Below are 20,291 nucleotides of genomic sequence, written 5' to 3'. Positions count from 1 at the left end.
ATTTCTGTGCAGTGATGGGGGCCTTGAAAACCGCAGGGGCTGCAGTCTGGGATTCATCTGACAATCCGAGTAGCTGGCAGAAGTCAAGTGACAGCTTCCCAGCCTCAGCCCACCTGCTCACCTCAGAGGGCCTTCTGCTGTTGGCAGAGTGTATTTCAGTAAAGCTATGCTCACATGATCCTGCCAAAGCATGTAAAATATGTTAGCCTCTGAGTCCAAGGTTCCACCGCAGAGAGTTCCACCCCCCACCTTTTAGCTTCTTAAATGACTGAAATATCCAAAGGGACCAGGAATGTGGAGATAATGGGCAGGTGACAAACTTTCACACTCAGGCAGGCACTCACCTTTTTATGTCAAAAAAGACTATGCCTGCTTTAAAAATGAGGATTCCATGGGATTTCAAGGATTTAGACTACTACAGGTATTGGTATATCATGATTAAGTGGTAACAAGTACTGAATACAGGCTGGGCATGTGGCTAACACCTGTAATACCAACACTTTGGGAGGCTGAGGCACGTGGATCACTTGAAGTCAGGAGTTTGAGACTAGCCTGACCAACGTAATGAAACCCTGTCTCTGACTAAAAATACGAAAATTAGTCGGGCATGGTGGCACACGCTTATAATCCCAGCTACTTGGGAAGCTGAAGCATGATAATCCCTTGACCCTGGGAGACAGGTTGCAGTAATCTGAGATTGCAGCACTGCACTCTAGCCTGAGCAATAGAGTGAGACTCTGTCTCAAAAAAAAAAAAAAATACTGAATACTGTGTGCCAGGCTCTGTATTAAATGCTTTATAAAAATAAGGGTAATTGTGTAACGGTTCTGCAAGGACAGCAAGTGTAAACTGAAACATAGGATTGCCCTGTAAGTGAATCAGCTCTAGAATCTTCATAGTAACTCAGAAAGGAGACACTAGAATCTCCCATTACATAGATAAAGAAACCAAGGCTCAGAGACTTCACCCAGGTAGGCAGCATGGCCAAGCCAGGATTTTACCCCAGAGGTGTCTGACTCAGAAGCACTTGTTTTCCTCACTGCCACAGACTACAGACACCTGAGCTGTATTAAAAACATGCTCAGGTTCAAAGTGGTTCAAAGTGGTTTCCAGATGGCTGGAGACCCAGTGATTTGGGACTATTTCATTTGAAAATCTGCTTAACACTAAAGCTAGACGATTGAGTTTGATTCATTGGCTTTTGTGGGTAGGGATGAGAAAGAGTGTCATTTATTTGTCTGTGGAGTTTCTGGGAGGAGACAGAATAATAAGCAGGATGAGACAATTAGAATAACCAATAGCTATATAGAACTGATAACCTTATAGCTTCACTTATTGGAACAGTAAGTATCATGGTAATTTCACACAACCTTGGAAGTTGTATCCTCTGAAAATAAAGAAAAGTTTCTTTTTAATGAGTAAATACATAAAATATTGTTATTTATCATTTTGAAAAAATACCCATTTGACTGCAAGAGAAAAATCTTTTCTCTCATGACCCAGTTATAAAAGTGGAGACATTCTCTGAGTTTGTGAGTTTTATCTTTCTGTTGACAGTTTGGGCTAGATCATGTGACCTTCACCCCCAAAATTTACTGAGCATTTACTGTGTTCCTGGCACTGTTCTGAGTGCTCTACTCATACTCTCACAGCTCTCTGGGGTGGTTATCCCCATTTTCAGATAAGGAGTATGTGCACAGAAAGGAAACTGGGCCAGGCCCACACAGCTAGTTTGTCACAGAGCTAGGATTTGAACCCAGTTTGACTCCTAAATTCATACTTTTTCTTTCTTGAAGAGACAGAGATCTCGCTAAATTGCCAGGCTAGCCTTGAACTCCTGGGCTTAAATGATCCTCCCTCCTCAGCCTCCTGAGTAGCTGGGATCTCAAACAGGTGCTAGAGTTCCTGAATCTGCACCCACCTAGAGCCCATACTTTTAACCACACCTCTATGGAGACTCTATTTCAGCTACTACATTTCAAAATATTTCCAAAATACTGAATATCGATGTGTCTCTAAATAAGAAAACGGCATTTTGGAATTATGTGTCACCCTCCTGAATTTCTTTAGATGTTCAAAAATACACCTGAATTAATTAATGTAATTAAGATCTGCATCTTATCTTTAAATGTCAGAGGCATATCAGTATTTTTATCTGCCCTTTCAAAATGCCCAGGAAGTGATCTTTTTTATTACATTTCAACGTTCATGTGAATTATATTGGTTTTTCTAATAATCACAGTTACTAATCATGCTAAATTGCCCCAAAGTGAGCACTGAGAAGAGAAAACTATATCATTGCCTTTAAAGTACTAAATTTGGTGTTCACATTTTCAAGGAAAATATTCAGTTAAAACTGAAGTGTTTGCCTTGTTCTGTTGCTGCACTAAGGTCCCATGTTGCCTGGGGGACCAATTTTGCAAGCTCTGGCCTGGGGTGATACTGAGTGAGACCTGAAACCTGGGGTGGACTTCTTTAATATCAGGATGTGGCATGCTCTGCGGAGCTTTTAGTATACCACTTACTGGGTGGAAAATAAATTAAATTGATGCCACCAAGAACATTACACCTAGACAAAAAGCATTCAAAAGGATAGGAGGGGAAATTTCTCCTCATCCATGAGTTATAAATGGATGCCTTTGCTTTTCTTTAATCCCTTTCATTGAACCTCTAAAGTAGTGTTGCCAGATAAAATATAAGTCGCCAGTTAAATTTGAATTTCAGATAAACAGGAATAATTTTTTTAAATATGTATGTTCCGTGCAGTACTTGAAAATAATTTTTAGTGTACATGTGTCTCATGCAATATTTGGGACATACTTATGCTAAAAATTTATTTGCTGTTTATCTGAAATTCAAATTTAACTAGGCATCCTGTATTTTCATTTGCTAAGTCTAGCAACCCTACCAAACACCATATAGACTGTAGCCCAGTCCACCAACTGGACTTTAAATTCTTAATTCAGTTCACAGAATAATACGAGATAGGTGAAGAAGGAAGAGAAACAGAAGGGGGGAAAGAGAGAAAATACCAGAAGGAGAAAGAAAATAAGAATGAATTCTGGCGATCTGCCAAGTAAAATAACTAAATTTTGCAGAAAAGAAATCCTGAAACTGAGGTCATAGGATGGAAAAAGTCTGCTTCACAGACTCTTTAGCCTGAAGATTGGCCAAAAAAGAAAAGGCATGCTATTAACATCTAAATACCAAAGCTCTTCCAGGAATGGAAAGATTTGGAATGTGAAGATGCTTAGCTTTGGAACTTTGTTAAAATAACACAACGTGTTTATTAATTGCAAATGGGATTTTTTTTTCAGTGAGATACTTTGGTAATTCAATCTCAAAGAAGGCTACCTAACTTCAGTTTATGTTACTGAGACCTGTTTGAAACTTTGTGGATAACATTTTGTTTGTTTGCCTTGTGCTGAAATGCAAAAAGCTATCGGGTACCTGATACAAAGAGGAATTTACCTCTGTTTAAAAATCACACATTTCTCCCATGAAGCATGAAGATGGCTTTTTTAAATTTAAAAATATTAACTGACAGCTTCAAGATTGATTTTTTTTCTTTAATCTCTGACCAGACAAATTACTAAAAGCAAGAAGACTCTTGCCTTAATCTTGGACATGTCACAGATGTGACACTATTCTGTGAGAGATGGCTTTTTAACTGTGGATGGGGAAGAATAACCTTTGGAATTTTAGGATGTTATTACAGGCAAGTTTACTAGTTTTTGACTTGCTAAGCCACAACTGGAGCCAGCCTTCATCGGGGTAAGAATATTTTCATTTTACTATTATATCTTCAGTATTTCAAGAGTAGGATTATTACATTCTGGGGAATATGGCCTTTGAGACTTGTGCTGTCTGCTGAAAATGCAAATGTGAATGTCCTATAAAAGAGAAGAGTAACTGACAGTTTCTGTCTGTGCCGTAAACTCTTTAAGTCCAACAGATGATATGTTGGGGCTGCTGGAGCAGGAATTGGATCACACCATCATTTTAGATAAAAGAAGAATTTGTATTTCTTTGAGAGGCATTTAGTGGGCTGGGCTTACAGCGTCCCTCAAATATGCAAGACTCTCATTTCTATAGTTGTTTAATGGTGTTACTGCTGCTTTAAAAAAAAAAATTGGCCTAATGGTGGAAGGAATTTTCTCACCAAATTAATTATGGATCTGCCTGATGATTTTTTCCTAATTAGTGAAATATGAACCATTATTGCTTTTTCTACGGTCCTTTCTCCATTCTGTGTCTTACTATTTCTTTTATAAGGTGCATTGTGTGGAACAATGGTATTTCATATACTTTCCTTTAAAGATAGCAGAAAAACTTCCAAAGCCAGGCTCTTTCCGGAGAGACAGAGATGGTAACCCCACAAGCCTGGCTGCCTAGGGAAATTCGCTGAGAAGCCACAGGGAACCATAAGCCCACCGGTGACACGCAGGATAGAAGCAGGTGCTGTTTTAACAGGAGAAAAGTACAAAGAGAACTGTCAGTTGAATCAGTGTGATGAAGTCAAGTATCCTATCCAGATCGTTTATTTTTCCAATCCAGTCTCCTGACTGTGGTTTGTAACCAGGGTGTACATTAGAGCACCTGTGGAGCTTTTTAAAAATATTAATACCTGTACTCCGGAGAGTCTGGATCTACCAATGCCTGCCTTGTGATTCTAATACACATCCATGATTGAAAATCGTAGCTCGAGAGGTCCCAGCCCTGGTTCAACCCTCTGAATCACTGAAGAAACTGTAAAATGCTGCTTCTTGGGCCCCCTCTACCAAGGATTCTGCTTAAGCGTGGCTGGGTTGGGCCTAGGAATCTATTTTTGCAGAGTTTCTTAATCAATGTTGATGTTTGGTCAGATTTGGAAACCACCATTGCCCCAACAGAATCACATTAATTTCAGCAACCCAAAGGCCTTTTTTGTTTTTGTTTTTTTGTTTTGTTTGAGGCAGAGTTTTGCTCTTGTCACCCAGGCTGGAGTGCAGTGGCACCATCTTGGCACACTGCAACCTTTGCCTCCCGGGTTCAAGTGATTTCTCCTGCCTCAGCCTCCCAAGTAACTGGGACTACAGGTACACACCACCACACCTGGCTAGTTTTTGTGTTTTTAGTAGAGATAGGGTTTTACCATGTTGGCCAGGCTGGTCTCGAACTTCTGACCTCAGGTGATCCACCCACCTCGGCCTCCCAAACTGCTAGGATTACAGGTGTGAGCCACCATGCCCAGCCAACCCAAAGGGTTTAATGCAAAAGAAATCTAAGCTAGTCAGCTGTGTAATGCATTTGGAGCGGCATCCTAAATTTCCATTTTTTTTTTTTTTTACCTTAAACTTACTTCTAGTTTGATTCATGCCTGCTTCTCTCCCATCTCAGGAAGAAGTGCCTCATCCTTTTCTCCTCTGGTGCTCTTGACCTCATTCTTTCTCTCATCCTCCCCTCCCAGTCCCTCTCTTGTTGTTTTCTTAATTGTTCTTCCTACTTAGGCTTATAACATGTCCATATTTTCCCAAACAATACAATAACAGGCAAGTCCAACAACTATTGTGACTACTGAGCACACTCTCCCTTCCCATCCTTTAACCGCTCACCGGCCCTTCCTCCCTCACAGCAGGTTCCCAGCATCTGTGCTTTGTGGGCCTCCATGGTTTAGTGGCCACTGGGCCAAACCTGTGACCTCTTCCCGGTCTTTAACTTCCTGACCTCTTTGCAGCGTGGAGCCTCATTGACAAGGCATTCTTCAAACTGTCTATTCTTTGCCACCATCTTACTATATCCTCTAGGTACTCTTACCAGGGTTCAGCCTTTGGTCCATTTCTTTTCCTCTATATTCTTCTCATGGTGATCTCATGCATTCCTATAGCCTCCGTTCTCGTCTGTGTCCAGATGCCTCCCAGATCAAGATCTCTAACTTTGATGTCTTCCTGGAGCTCTTACCCAATCCTTCTGCTAAGGGTTTTTTGACATCTGAGGTCTGAGCCATAATGAATGGCTATATTCTTATTCCTGTAAGGTACACCTCTGGGCATGAATGAGGGTGTGTTATATGTGGTACCTTCAGGCCTGGGGCCTGTGCCAGTAAAGGCACAGGATATAGGAGTGGCTCTGACACCTCAAGGTCACTCTAGAAGTTCAAGGATTTCAAGGCTCACATGTTTTAGACTCAAACTTCTAGAACACTATTCTGACCCCACTGAGCTACTGAAGATACATTTCACAGCACTCCTCTCCTTGATTGACCTCCTGAGGGATCTTTCTTGAGAATAGGCCTCAACTCTAATTTCCACCACATGTGGGCAAGGGGAGCCTAGCCTGCACCTGGCCACCTAGCATTGGCCATTACCAGCGTACCAGGAGCTGAGGTGGTGCATATTAGTATCTACAGAGTGCCATGTGGGTAGGTGCTAGGTCTTCCAGCAGACTCAGCCACTGTTGACTTTAAGGCATACAAGTCTCTAGCATGGCTGCAAGAAAACTAAGAGAACTTGTTTCTAGTAGATCTGCCCTTAAAGAATAGCTAAAGGGGCTGAGCGCAGTGGCTCATGCCTGTAATCCCAGCACTTTAGGAGGCCGAGGCAGGCAGATCATGAGGTCAGGAGATCAAGACCATCCTGGCTAACATGGTGAAGCCCTGTCTCTACTAAAAACACAAAAAAATTAGCTGGGCATGGTGGCGGGTGCCTGTAATCCCAGCTACTCAGGAGACTGAGGCAGGAGAATTGCTTGAACCCAAGAGACAGAAGTTGCAGTGAGTCAAGATTGCGCCACTGCAGTCCAGCCTGGGTGACAGAGCGAGACTCCATCTCTCACACACACACACACAGACACACACACACACACACACACACACACACACACAACTCTCCACCAGAAAGAAAATGGTAACAGCACAAAGCTGGGATTTTCAGAGCAGGGAGAAGAGGATGAATAAAAATAGAAATAAACATACTAGACTGTCCTTTATCTCATGAGCTTCTTTCATCAGATGAGAGAAATGGTGATGCAGAATTTACAATGACATCTGATGTGCTGGTCAGTGAATGTAGAAGAAATACTTAAGATAATTATATTTTAGAACTGGAGAGGATACAGAGATCTCAATGGAGGCAAGCTTTCTGTACTTCACTATAAGTGGTAAAACATTGACACCGATAAGCTGTGATAAGCTATCCATGTGTATGGCAATACTTAAGAACAACCCATAAGTAAACTGTGTACAAAGCAGTGTACTCAGAAACATTATAAATACATCAAAATGCAACTCTAAGAAATGTTCAAGGCCAGTTGTAGTGGCTCATGCCTGTAATCCCAGTGCTTTGGGAGGCCAAGGCAGAAGGATTTCTTAAGGCCAGAGGTGTTTGAGGATGTAGTGAGCTATGATTATACCACTGCACTCCAGCCTGGGTGACAGAGTGAGACTCTGCCTCTAAACAAAAAGAAGAAAGAAGAAAAATGTTCAAGTAATCCATATGAAGGCAAAAAAGAAAAAAAGAGAGAAATGAGAAACAAAAGGAATAAAACAGTAAAGAAAGAAAATGGCAGACTTAAATACTAACTTATCAAAAATTACTTTTAATGTAAATGGTCTAAATATATCAATTAAAAGACAAGAGATTGGTGGAGTGGAACTTTTTCAATAAATGGTGTGGAAACAATTGGACATTCATAGGCTAAAAAAAAATGAACTTCAACCCAAACTTCACATCGTATCCAAAAATTAACTGAAAATGGATTCAAACTTCTAGAAAAAAACTGTGATAGGCTGGGTGCAGTGGCTCACGCCTGTAATCCCAGCACTTTGGGAGGCTGAGGAGGGCAGATCACTAGGTCAGGAAATCGAAACCATCCTGGCCAACATGGTGAAACCCCCTCTCAACTAAAAAATACAAAAATTAGCTGAGCGTGGTGGCGCGCCTGTAGTCCCAGCTACTCGGGAGGCCGAGGCAGGAGAATTGCTTGAACTTGGGAGGCGGAGGTTGCAGTGAGCCAAGATCACACCACTGCACTCCAGCCTGGCGCCTGGCAACAAAACAAGTCTCTGTCTCAAAAAAAAAAAAATGAAAGAAAAGAAAAAAACTGTGATAGAATAATGACCCCCCAGCCCCTGCCATATCATTTACATCCTAATCCCTAAAACCTGTGAGTATATTACCTTACATGGTGTAAGGAACTTTGCAGAGCCAGTGAGAAACTTGGAAATACTGTGCTGCTGGCTTTGAAGATGGAAAAAGGGGCCATGAGTCCAGAAAGGCCGCCTCTAGAAACTGGAAAAAACAAGGAAATGGATTTTCTTCTAGAGGCCCCAGAAGGAATGCAACCCTGCATCATCTTAATGTTAGCCCAGTGATGCTGATTTTGGACTTCTCGTCTGCAGAATGGTAAATAAATTTGTGGTGTTTTAAGCCACCAAATTTGTGTAATTTCTTACAGCAGCTGTAGGAAACGAATATGAATACATAGGAAAATATCTTTGGGACCTGGAAATGGACAAATAGGTCTCTGACTTGACACAAAAAGCCTGATCCATAAAAGGAAAAATTGGTAAACTGGACTTCATCAATATTAAAAACGTTTTGCTCTGTGAAAGACCTACTAAGAGAAATTATGTCAAGAGAAATTGTGGCCTGAGAGAAAGTATTTGTAAACCACATATTCAACGAAAGACATGTATCTGGAATATATAAAGAACTCCCAGACCTTAACATTAAAGAAACCATCCAATTACAACAATGGATGAAAGACATGCACAGACATTTCATTAAAGTGAATATGCAAATGGCAAATAAGCACATGAAAAGATACCGAACATTATTAGCCACTAAAAAATACAACTTAAGGCCGGCCCCTCGCTCACACCTATAATCCCAGCACTTTAGGAGGCCAAGGCAGGCAGATCATTTGAAGTCAGGAGTTCTAGACCAGCCTGGCCAACATGGTTAAACCCTGTCTCTACTAAAAATACAAAAATTAGCTAGGCGTGGTAGTCTGCGCATGTAATCCCAGCTACTCAGGAGGCCGAGGCAGGAGAATTGCTTGAACCTGGGAGGCAGAGGTTGCGGTGAGCTGGAATAATGCCACTGCACTCCAGGCTGGGTGACAGAGTGAGACTCCATCTCAAAAAAAAAAAAAAGAAAATGCATCTTAAAACCACAATGCGATATCACTACACACCTACAAGAATGTCTAAAATAATGATAACACCAAACACTGGCCAGGATGTGGAATAACGGGATCACTAACATATTGCTGGTAAAAATGTAAAACGGTATAGACACTTCAGAAAATAGTTTGATAGTTCTTTTTGTAGCTTAAAATGGACCCAGCAGTTGCACTCTTGGGCGTATATCCCAGAGAAATACAAATATATTTTCACACAGCTACTTGTACATGAAGGTTCATAGCAGCTTTATTTGCAATAGCCAAAAACCAGAAACTACCTAAATGTCCGTTGAATGCTACCCAGCAATGAAAAGAATGAACTATTAATACATACAACTTGGATGGATCTCAGGAAATTTATGCTGAGTGGAAAAAAAGCCAATTTCAAGAGGATAGATACTTTACATTCCACGTATATAACATTTGTGAAATAGCATAATTATAGAGATGGAGAACAGAGTAGTAGTTACTTGTGATTAGGGTTGGGGTTCAGGGGTGACTGACTATACAGGGCTAGCATGAAAGACTTGTGGGGATGGTATGGTTAAATATTTTGATTGTGGTTGATTGTTTCATGTAGCTACACGTGTGATAAAATTACATATAGCTACATGCGCACACATGCACAAATGAGTCCATGCATAACTGGTGAAATCTGAATAAGCTCTGCAGATTGTTCCAATGTCAGTTTCCTGGTTTCAACACTTTACTACAGTTACGCATGACACTAACCTTGGCAGAGGCTGGGTACAGAGTGCTGAGGACTTCCTGTACATTTTGTGACACCTTCTTATGAATCTATAAATATTTCAAATTTAAAGTTTTTGAAAACATACTCATCATCCTCAAAGAAGCAACTTTCTATTTTTGTGTGTTTTCTTCTAGTCTTACTCTGTCTCATAAACAACATACCCGGTGAGAATGCAACAGAATCCTCTAGTATGCCAGTGACTTCAGGCCTCTAGCAGGAAGTCATGAGGTACCAAAGAGATGTTCTTTCCTTTTTGCTTCCTGGGCATTAGCAGGCCCTGGCTTTCTCTGTCTGCACAAGCACACCTCACTTTGGTGCGCCATTTGTCGTTTGTAACCCAAGCTAAAAATGCGTGAGAGCACCTCGTGAGTGTTACCAGTCTACCCTGCTGCCACCTTGCGCACACACCCACATCCATACCCACACGTCCCCACTTTGCCATCTAACCCAGAGTGCCAGCTTACTTCACTGGCCACTGTGGCATCCTAAATCCTATGGAGTCCAGCATGCCTAGTACTCTGGTCCTGGACATTCTGTCAGTCTGGGCCACACTGTCCCTTTCAGTATGAGTGTGGAATGGTCCCCAGGAATTTACAAAGTGTGAAAGCGTTGGGCCTCCTCAATCCCTGAGTACACATGACTGCCTCACACTCATTCCGAGGAGGTCAGGCAGGAGAACAAGGTCAGCCCCAGCAGAGCTGGCGATAGACGTTGTCTTTGGCCCTTTCTGTTCCTCCTTCTGTGCCTTCTCCTTCTCCCCGTCCCCATCCTCCACTAACAGATAACAGTTTGTCCTTCTGCTGCACAGTTGCAAGTCTGTCTTCTGGACGTTGTTCCAAGCTCTGGAACTTCCCAGCTCCTAATACTTAATTCTCCCACCCAGGCTTCTCTGCCTTGTGTTCTGTTCCCTCAGGACACTTTAAGGTAAACCGAGCTGACAAACCAATTTGTACTGAGGATTTAATAAGTGATATAAGCCAAAATGTAGGTGGCATTTAAGAATGTAATTTGTAAGTCCCTACCTTTATCTTCCTGCAATTTGTATCTTAACCGAAGATTTTAATGAATGCCTTCACCTCAAATAAAAATGGGAATATGAATGTGGGGATTTTGAGCACCAAAGAGGAGCCAATAAAAGAAAGGCTTTGAAGCAAGTCCCAGCAGCTGGATGTTCTCCCACGGACTCATTTTTACCTTGCAGGCAGAGTAGATACTGCCCAAAACATCAGGAATGTTATTTGCAAAATCCAATTGCTTCCATACTAAATGGGGAGCAGGAGCCCTTGGTGGAAATCCAATTCTGCAAGATGGAGATGACCCTAAATTCAGGAAGCTTCCGCTGTGTTAGGAAGCCCATAGACACCACAGAATGCGATTGGCTAGAATCATGTTTACCCCTCAGTTCCCTTTCAGCAGTTGCCCACAAATAATTTATAACAGAAACAATTATGGTTCTGAACAGAAGGAAGGCATTGTGGTGACTTGAAAGAGTAAGACAGAGATCAGCACAGCTGTAGATGAAATTGCCCATGCCCTATGTCCATAATCCTGTTTTGCACTTGTGTGTTTAGATTGAGGGGCAAGGAGAAGAGTTCTCCCATAAACCTGGGACACAAGCCGAAGGAAGCCTGTGGGTAGTGGACCCACCTCTGTGGGCACTACCATCTGAGATACAAATTCAGTCTCAGTTTAATTCTCCCAGAAGGTACTTTGTCCCTAGAAGTTCACTTGGTTTAGGAAAATACAACAGAAGATGAGAGACTTTTAGTAGGCCGGGTCATAGGTCCTCTCACATCCAGAATTTTGATGTTGTTATTAAACGAGTGTTATTTAGGTAAACCACATGATCCCTCTTCTTACCTTTTCATGTCCTGCCCATGACCCAGTGGCCTAGGAAATTGGACTAACCCGAAGATCAAAGGGTGCCCATCAGAAACCAGCAAAAGCCACAGGTGAAGCGGTGGAAGGTGGCAGTCAGCTGGAGAGGCACATCGTCAGGCACCTAAGCAGAGGGTTTTTTGCCTTCATAGGAAAACCCAGTGGTTTTTCAGCTATAACACCTTCGTGTGAAACCTTTATATTATATAATTGTTATCCCAAAATGATTGCATCATTTAAACGTCTTATCCACAGAAACCACGTGTGGTTGTTTCGGTCTGCAGCTTTGTAAGGAACTGGCATTCTGAGTTGGTGAAGGGATTAGAGTTTTTTAAATCTCTGTTTACCAAAGTTTGTTATAGATTTTGATAAAGCCATACACTTTTCTTACATTGATGCACTCCTCTTACATTGATGCACTCCCTTTACTGTTTTTTCTATTTAAATGTAAATATTAACATCAGAAGAATAAAGTTAGAAAGGGTAATCACATTTTTATAGAATTCAGTACAAACTAAAAATAACATTTTGGTGATATTTATGTTTCTTTTGATTAACTAATAGAACAAAAAGTTACCACCTAGTTAAAAATACAAGGTTTCTCTAAGGTACAATAATAAAACTAAGCTTATGCCTAAAATGTTCTTGGGGAGGGGGGTATGGATGCAAGACTGTCGGCGCTGTGGAGCAGTTTCTTCTTGCAGAAGAGTACTAACTCTATCCATTGGAGCCTTGGAAATTCCTGGTAAATATGTAAAAGATCAAGTGCTTAAATGGATAGAAATTATTGGCAGGACCTAAACTGATATAAAAGTTTTCCACTGTCTCAATATCAAAAGCCCAAGAATGCCAGATTCTCAAAGTGAGTCAGAGTGCTTGGATTGCTCTGCATAAAACTGGTTAGCCAGAATCAACACCCTGGGAATGGAGCTTGAGGTGGAATTTCCAAATCCTGCAAATGTTATGGCGACAGCCCCCCAGCATCCCAATGCTGGGCAGCCTAAGGCATGAGTCAGAGGCAGACTCTTGGCCAGTCACCGCTCTGCAGATACCAGCTTGGACCTCACACTCCGTCATTAGTGCTGCTGGAAGATATGGAGCTATCCTGTGGGTGGAGAAATGAACTTTAAAAAACGCTAATAAGCTGCTAAAACAGTAGTCCGAAGGCAAGTACGAGAAATGCCTATCTAGAGATTGTTGTTGTACAGCTTAAATTAGGGTTTTCATGCTGGTGAGAAGTTCAGAGATGGGCTAGCTCTTGGAGCTTTGGGTCAGGTTCAGGAACAACAGTGTTTCTGCCATGGCCCAATTCTATAGATGATACGCACTTGGAATTATATTTTGACCAGCTGGGAATACACCGAAAATTTTTAAAGGAAAAAAATAACAAACATAGAGCATCACAAATGAGACCTTATGATGCAGGCTTGGATATATTGGCAGCATGCAAATTCACAAAAGGCAGGTGTTTGTTCACTACCTTACATTGTGTTCATAAAGCAATGTTTGTGAAAGCACTTCCAATTCTATTATAGCATGTTGTCTTCAGCAATAGCCTGTGAAGAAGATAGAGCTGGTTTTATTGTCCTCATTGTAAAGAAAGTACAAGGAAGTTATGGCTGAGTAGTTAACACCAGAACTAGGGCTAGAACTCAGATCCACTGATTCTCAGCTCTTCACGCCTCGCAGAGATGTCAGATACCAAAAGGTGTTCTCAGAACCTGGGTCTTTACCAGGATCTATTTTCCTCTTATTCTGATTCCAAGGCCCTTTCTGCAAGAGCAGAATGCCCTAACTATTGAAATAAAGAATTATTGTTAATGATAGAGTTATGTACAGAAACCTAATTTAGTATTTTACAAATTGCTCTTCCTGACTACCTTTGCTGTATAGTCCTGAAACTTGCATTTTTTCTCTGTGAAAACTCTGGGCTCTTCACAATTGCTCTTTGGGCTGGAAAGTCCTTTTCAAAGCAAGAAATCTACAATCTCAACCACACACACATACACACACACACACACACACACACACACACACACACACTCCCACACCTAGGACAGTGATGGGCAGAAGTTGGACGGGAAGGCCATCTCACTCCACCTGCCATACTGCCCAGCTGAGTGGGTGGCAGGACTCCACGTGGCATTTAGGATTCTCAAATCTGCAGGAAGCTGACTGGAATTCTTGTAAAACATGCCCTCGCCAGCTTTCTCCTACTTCTTCTAGTCTCTGCTTATCAAGGGCTAGGTGGAATTTCTTCACTGGACTGAAATTGTAAGGTGGGCAGAGAAGTTGGATTAAGAGACTTGATGCCTTCAAAGCTTTCAGGGTATTGCAGAAGTCTCACTCCCTTAGAAACAAATAGACAATGGAAGGGAGAACAAAGGGAACTGCAAGGCTGGCAGGCCCCTACCTATAGCCATCAAGAATTTCATCAGGCCAGGCGTGGTGGTTCACATCTGTAATGTTAGTGCTTTGGGATGCCAAGCTGGCAGGATCACTTGAAGCCAGGAGTTTGTAACCAGCCTGAGCAACATAGCAAGACCCTACCTCTACAAAAAACTTTTAAAATTAACTAGGCGTGGTGGCGCATGCCTGTAGTCCTAGCTACTACAGAGGCTGTGGCAGGAGGATCACTTTAGCTTAGGAGTTTGAGGCTGCAGTGAGCCATGATCGCGCCACTGCACTCCAGCCTGGGCAACAAAGTGAGACCCTGACCCAAAAAAGAAAAAAAGAAGAATTTCATTATTATATAGTTAGAAAGCATACACTGTGCTATAAGATGTGGGAGAGCTTGTTAGTCCAAGTTCTGGGCTTCCAGAGACATGTCTAATACAGAAGGAAGAAAGAGCAATACAAGTATAATAATAAGTTTGACCAGATTTGCTTCTCTTTGTAGAAAACCAAGTGAGTGCAGTTATAACTGTACAGGATGCTGATGCACACCCTGGATTAGACCTTTTGCAAATATTAAATGCAGAGTTTGGGTAATAGAAGTGTTAGATAGACACTTAAAATTGCACACTGTTTGGCTGAGATGCAATGATTTCCGCTCCCTGTGTGTAAATCACCTGATCCTTGATGCTCTAACGTGCCATGAAGTTGGTGCAAAGAGTTGGAGTGGAATGAAGCTCTATGTTAATGAAACTTTTTATAGTTCTTCCAAGCAGCAAAGATTTTATGGGATATTATGTCAAACTGACTTCTCAGGCGATTCATTTGAGAATTTTATCTGCACCCCTCACCAAAAAAAAAAAAATAGTAATCAATTTTGTCTGAATGGGTTTGGACAGCTAACTGTTGTCTGAGGCTGTCAGGCTGCGAGGAGAGAATGTCATTCTTGCGGAAGGGATGACTAATGTTCAGCAAAGAGCCCTGTTGGAGTGGTTGGTGCTTTGTTTTTTGTTTTTTCCAGCAAGTAATCTTTTCACAGATTCTGAGAGCTCCCTGGCTAGGGAAAACGACCCTGTGATTGATCATCTTTGTTTTCACAGAGATTTTATTGCAGTGTCTTCATCACCTCAATCATCTTATGACATTAAAGTGCTTATAAGTGCCCACGAATTCTCAGAATTATACATTACAAATGAAATCCCATTGCTTACCAGTAAAAAAAGTGGAAATGGAATACTGTGTTGTTCATTTGAGAAATCTTCTGCTTATTAAAGTTGTTGGACCTGAACATGTTGATTTATAAAAGTAAAGTAAAAAAAAAGTGGCCCCTCCCTCTCTGTCCTGTGTGGCAGCCCTGACTGTGATGGCTGTGGGCATGCATGTAAAATCAGAGCTTTTACAGAAAAAGGCATTTCCCAGATTTTTTTTCCCCTGCAGTTTAAGGGCACACTTCCAGGCTGTCTCAAGAGACCTGACTAAAAAGAATACGTGTATGCCCATAATGTAGGAGCCAGCAGTACATCCCCTGGTTGTTGGGAAGCTAATGAATTAAATGAATCAAGCTGTCAACAACAAAGGCCTTGAGTATCTGAGCGTCCCACCCTGGGAGGCTCCCCCAGTGGAAAACTGAATGTGGGGCAAGAAATACCCAAGATACGAAGGACTTGCCCAGCCAGGGTCACTGGTGCTGTCCAGTCCAGGAACACCAGGCACCCGTGGCTGTCAAACACTTGAAATGTGGAGTGTGAACAGGAGGTGGGCTTAATTGTGAAATGCACACATGATTATGAACACTTTGTACCAAAAAAAAAAGTAAGCAGTATCATAAGTAATTTTCATATGTTAAAATGGCAATATTTGGAAAACATATTGGGTTGAGTAAAATATATTATTAAAAATAACTTCATTGGGTTTTTTTGTTTTTTTTTTGGGGTTTTTTTTTTTTTGCTTTTTAAACATAGCTCCTAGAAAATTGATTTATTTGTTTTTTTATTTTACTTTTTTTATTGACTTTTTTTTAAACTTTGTTTTAGGTTTTGGGGTACATGTGAAGGACATGCAAGATTGTTGCATAGGTACACACATGGCAGCTTGATTTGCTGCCTTCCTCCCCATCACTCATATTTGGCATTTCTCCCCATGCTATCTCTCCCCAACTTCCTATCCCCTACTGTCCCTCCCCTATTTCCCCCCAACAGACCCCAGTGTGTAGTGCTCCCCTCCCTGTGTCCATGTGCTCTCATTGTTCAACACCCGCCTGTGAGTGAGAACATGCGGTGTTTGATCTTCTGCTCTTGTGTCAGTTTGCTGAGAATGATGGTTTGCAGGTTCATCCATGTTCCTACAAAGGACACAAACTCATCGTTTTGATGGTTGCATAATATTCCATGGTGTATATGTGCCACATTTTCCCTGTCTAGTCTATCATCGATGGGCATTTGGGTTGGTTCCAGGTCTTTGCTATTGTGAACAGTGCTGCAATGAACATTCGTGTGCACATGTCCTTATAGTAGAACGATTTATAATCCTTTGGATATATACCCAGTAATGGGATTGCTGGGTCAAATGGAATTTCTATTTCTAGGTCCTTGAGGAATCACCACACTGTCTTCCACAATGGTTGAACTAATTTGCACTCCCACCAACAGGGTAAAAGTGTTCCTATTTCTCCACATCCTCTCCAGCATCTGCTGTCTCTAGATTTTTTAATGATGGCCATTCTAACTGGCATGAGATGGTATCCCAGTGTATTTTTGATTTGCATTTCTCTGATGACCAGTGATGATGAGCATTTTTTCATATGTTTGTTGGCCTCATGCATGCCTTCTTTTGTAAAGTATCTGTTCATATCCTTTGTGCACTTTTGAATGGGCTTGTTTGTTTTTTCTTCTAAATCTGTTTTAGTTCTTTGTAAATTCTGGATATCAGCCCTTTGTCAGATGGGTAAACTGCAAAAATTTTTTCCCATTCTGTTGGTTGCTGATTCACTCTAATGACTGTTTCTTTTGTCGTGCAGAAGCTGTGGAGTTTGATTAGGTCCCATTTGTCTATTTTGACTTTTGCTGCCAATGCTTTTGGTGTTTTGGTCATGAAGTCCTTGCCTATGCCTATGTCCTGAATGGTTTTGCCTAGATTTTCTTCTAGGGTTTTTATGGTGTTAGGTCTTATGTTTAAGTCTTTAATCCATCTGGAGTTAATTGTAGTGTAAGGTGTCAGGAAGGGGTCCAGTTTCTGCTTTCTGCACATGGCTAGCCAGCTTTCCCAACACCGTTTATTAAACAGGGAATCCTTTCCCCATTGCTTGTTTTTGTCAGGTTTGTCAAAGATCAGATGGTTGTAGATATGTTGTGTTTCCTCCAAGGCCTCTGTTCTGTTCCATTGGTCTATATCTCTGTTTTGGTACCAGTACCATGCTGTTTTAATTACTGGAGTCTTATAGTATAGTTTGAAGTCCAGTAGTGTGATGCCTCCTGCTTTGTTCTTTTTGCTTAGAGTTGACTTGGCTATGTGGGCTCTCTTTGGTTCCATGTGAAGTTTAAGGTGTTTTTTTCCAGTTTTGTGAAGAGAGTCATTGGTAGCTTGGTGGGTATAGCATTGAATCTATAAATTACCTTGGGCAGTATGGCCATTTTCACGGTATTGATTCTTCCTAACTATGAACATGGAATGTTTCTCCATCTGTTTGTGTCCTCTCTTATTTTGTTGAGCAGTGGCTTGTAGTTCTCCTTGAAGAGGTCCTTTACGTTCCTTGTTAGTTGTATTCCTAGGTATTTTATTCTCTTTGTGGCAATTGTCAATGGCAGTTCATTCTTGATTTGGCTCTCTTTAAGTCTGTTATTGGTGTATAGGAATGCATGTGATTTTTGCACATTGATTTTGTATCCTGAGACTTTGCTGAACTTGCTTATCAGTTTCCGGAGATTTTGGGCTGAGACGATGGGGTCTTCTAGATATACAATCATGTCATCTGCAAATAGAGACAATTTGACTTCCTCCTTTCCTATTTGAATACCCTTTATTTCTTTTTCTTGCCTGATTGCTCTGGCTAGAACTTCCAGTACTATACTGAATAGGAGTGGTGAGAGAGGGCATCCTTGTCTAGTGCCAGATTTCAAAGATAATGCTTCCAGTTTTTGCCCATTCAGTATGATATTGGCTGTGGGTTTGTCATAAATAGCTTTTATTATTTTGAGATACGTTCCATCAATACCTAGCTTATTGAGAGTTTTGAGCATAAAGGGCTGTTGAATTTTGTCAAAGGCCCTCTCTGCATCAATTGAGATAATCATGTGGTTTTTGTCCTTGGTTCTGTTTATGTGGTGAATTACGTTTATAGACTTGTGTATTTTGAACCAGCCTTGCATCCCTCTGATGAAGCCTACTTGATCGTGGTGGATAAGCTTTTTCATGGGCTGTTGCAATCGGCTTGCCAGTATTTTATTGAAGATTTTTGCGTCTATGTTCATCATGGATATTGGCCTGAAGTTTTCTCTTCTTGTTGAGTCTCTCCCGGGTTTTGGTATCAGGATGATGTTGGTCTCATAAAATGATTTGTGAAGGATTCCCTCTTTTTGTATTATTTGGAATAGTTTCAGAAGGAATGGTACCAGCTCCTCTTCGTATGTCTGGTAGAATTCGGCTGTGAACCCATCTGGATCTGGGCTTTTTTTGGGTGGTAGGCTCTTAATTGCTGCCTCAACTTCAGACCTTGTTATGGGTCTGTTCAGGGTTTCGGCCTCTTCCTGGTTTAGGCTTGGGAGGAGGCAAGTGTTCAGGAATTTATCCATTTCTTCCAGGTTTACTAGTTTATGTGCATAGAGTTGTTTGTAATAATCTCTGATGATGGTTTGAATTTCTGTGGAATCTGTGGTGATATCCCCTTTATCATTTTTTATTGCATCAATTTGGTTATTCTCTCTTTTCTTTTTTATTAATCTGGCTAGTGGTCTGTCTGTTTTTTTGATCTTTTCAAAAAACCAGCTCCTGGATTTATTGATTTTTTGAAGGGTTTTTTGCATCTCTATCTCCTTCAGTTCTGCTCTGATCTTAGCTATTTCTTGTCTTCTGCTAGACTTTGAGTTTTTTTGATCTTGCTCCTCTAGCTTTTTCAATTTTGACGATAGGGTGTCAATTTTAGATCTCTCCTTTCTTTTTTTTTTTTGGGTGCAGCTGTTTTTTATTTCAGGGAGACAGCAGGGGAGGGGGCTCAGTCTTTCTTGGCAGCAGCTTTCCTCATGGCGGCCAGGACATTGCTCAGCTCCTCCCGCTTCCACTTGGCCCAGATGTGTGTCCCCACCCTTTTCTTGATGAACTTGAGGGCCCGTTTGTCCTTGGAGACCTTCAGCAACTCCATGGCGTGCCGCTCATATGGGGCAAAGCCACACACCTCCCGGATCATGTCCCGCACGAACTTGGTGTGTTTGGTCAGACGCCCGCGGCGGCGGCTGTGCCTGGGCTTGCTCACGTTCTTGGTTACCTTGTGGCCCTTGTTGAGGCCCACAGCCATAAGATACGGAAGAGCCATGGCTGCTACTCTCCAATGGCGACCGTGGCGGAAGACAGATCTCTCCTTTCTTATCATGTGGGCACTTATTGCTATATATTTTCCTCTAGAGACTGCTTTAAATGTGTCCCAGAGATTCTGGTATGTTGTGTCTTCATTCTCATTGGTATTGAAGAACATCTTTATTTCTGCCTTCATTTCATTGTTAATCCAGTCAACATTCAAGGGCCAGTTGCTCAGTTTCCATGAAACTGTGCGGTTCTGAGTTAGTTTCTGAATTCTGAGTTCTAACTGAATTGCACTGTGGTCTGAGAGACTGTTTGGTATGATTTCTGTTCTTTTCCATTTGCTGAGGAGTGATTTATTTCCAATTATGTGGTCAATTTTAGAATAGTTGCGATGTGGTGCTGAGAAGAATGTATATTCTGTGGATTTGGGGTGGAGAGCTCTGTAAATGTCTATTAGGTGTGCTTGTTCTAGGTCTGAGTTCATGTCCTGGATATCCTTGTTAATTTTCTGTCTGGTTGATCTGTCTAATATTGACAATGGGGTGTTAAAGTCTCCCACTATAATTGTGTGGGAGTCTAAGTCTATCTGTAAGTC

At 41.5% G+C, this 20,291-nt stretch overlaps 1 protein-coding gene and 1 pseudogene across 6 annotated transcripts in view; one reads left to right on the top strand and one right to left on the bottom strand.

Moving 5' to 3' along the window:
- Positions 1-20,291, top strand: part of AFF3 (AF4/FMR2 family member 3) — a 618,932-nt gene that overhangs the window by 442,669 nt on the left and 155,972 nt on the right. The gene's annotated exons all lie outside the window — the stretch shown is intronic.
- LOC116534687 lies at positions 19,349-19,724 on the bottom strand (annotated as a pseudogene).

This window comes from Sapajus apella, unplaced genomic scaffold (assembly GCF_009761245.1).
Source record: "Sapajus apella isolate SASKATOON/1434 unplaced genomic scaffold, GSC_monkey_1.0 scaffold89, whole genome shotgun sequence".
NCBI classification, from domain to species: domain Eukaryota; kingdom Metazoa; phylum Chordata; class Mammalia; order Primates; family Cebidae; genus Sapajus; species Sapajus apella.
This window is presented reverse-complemented; position numbering and strand designations above follow the sequence as displayed.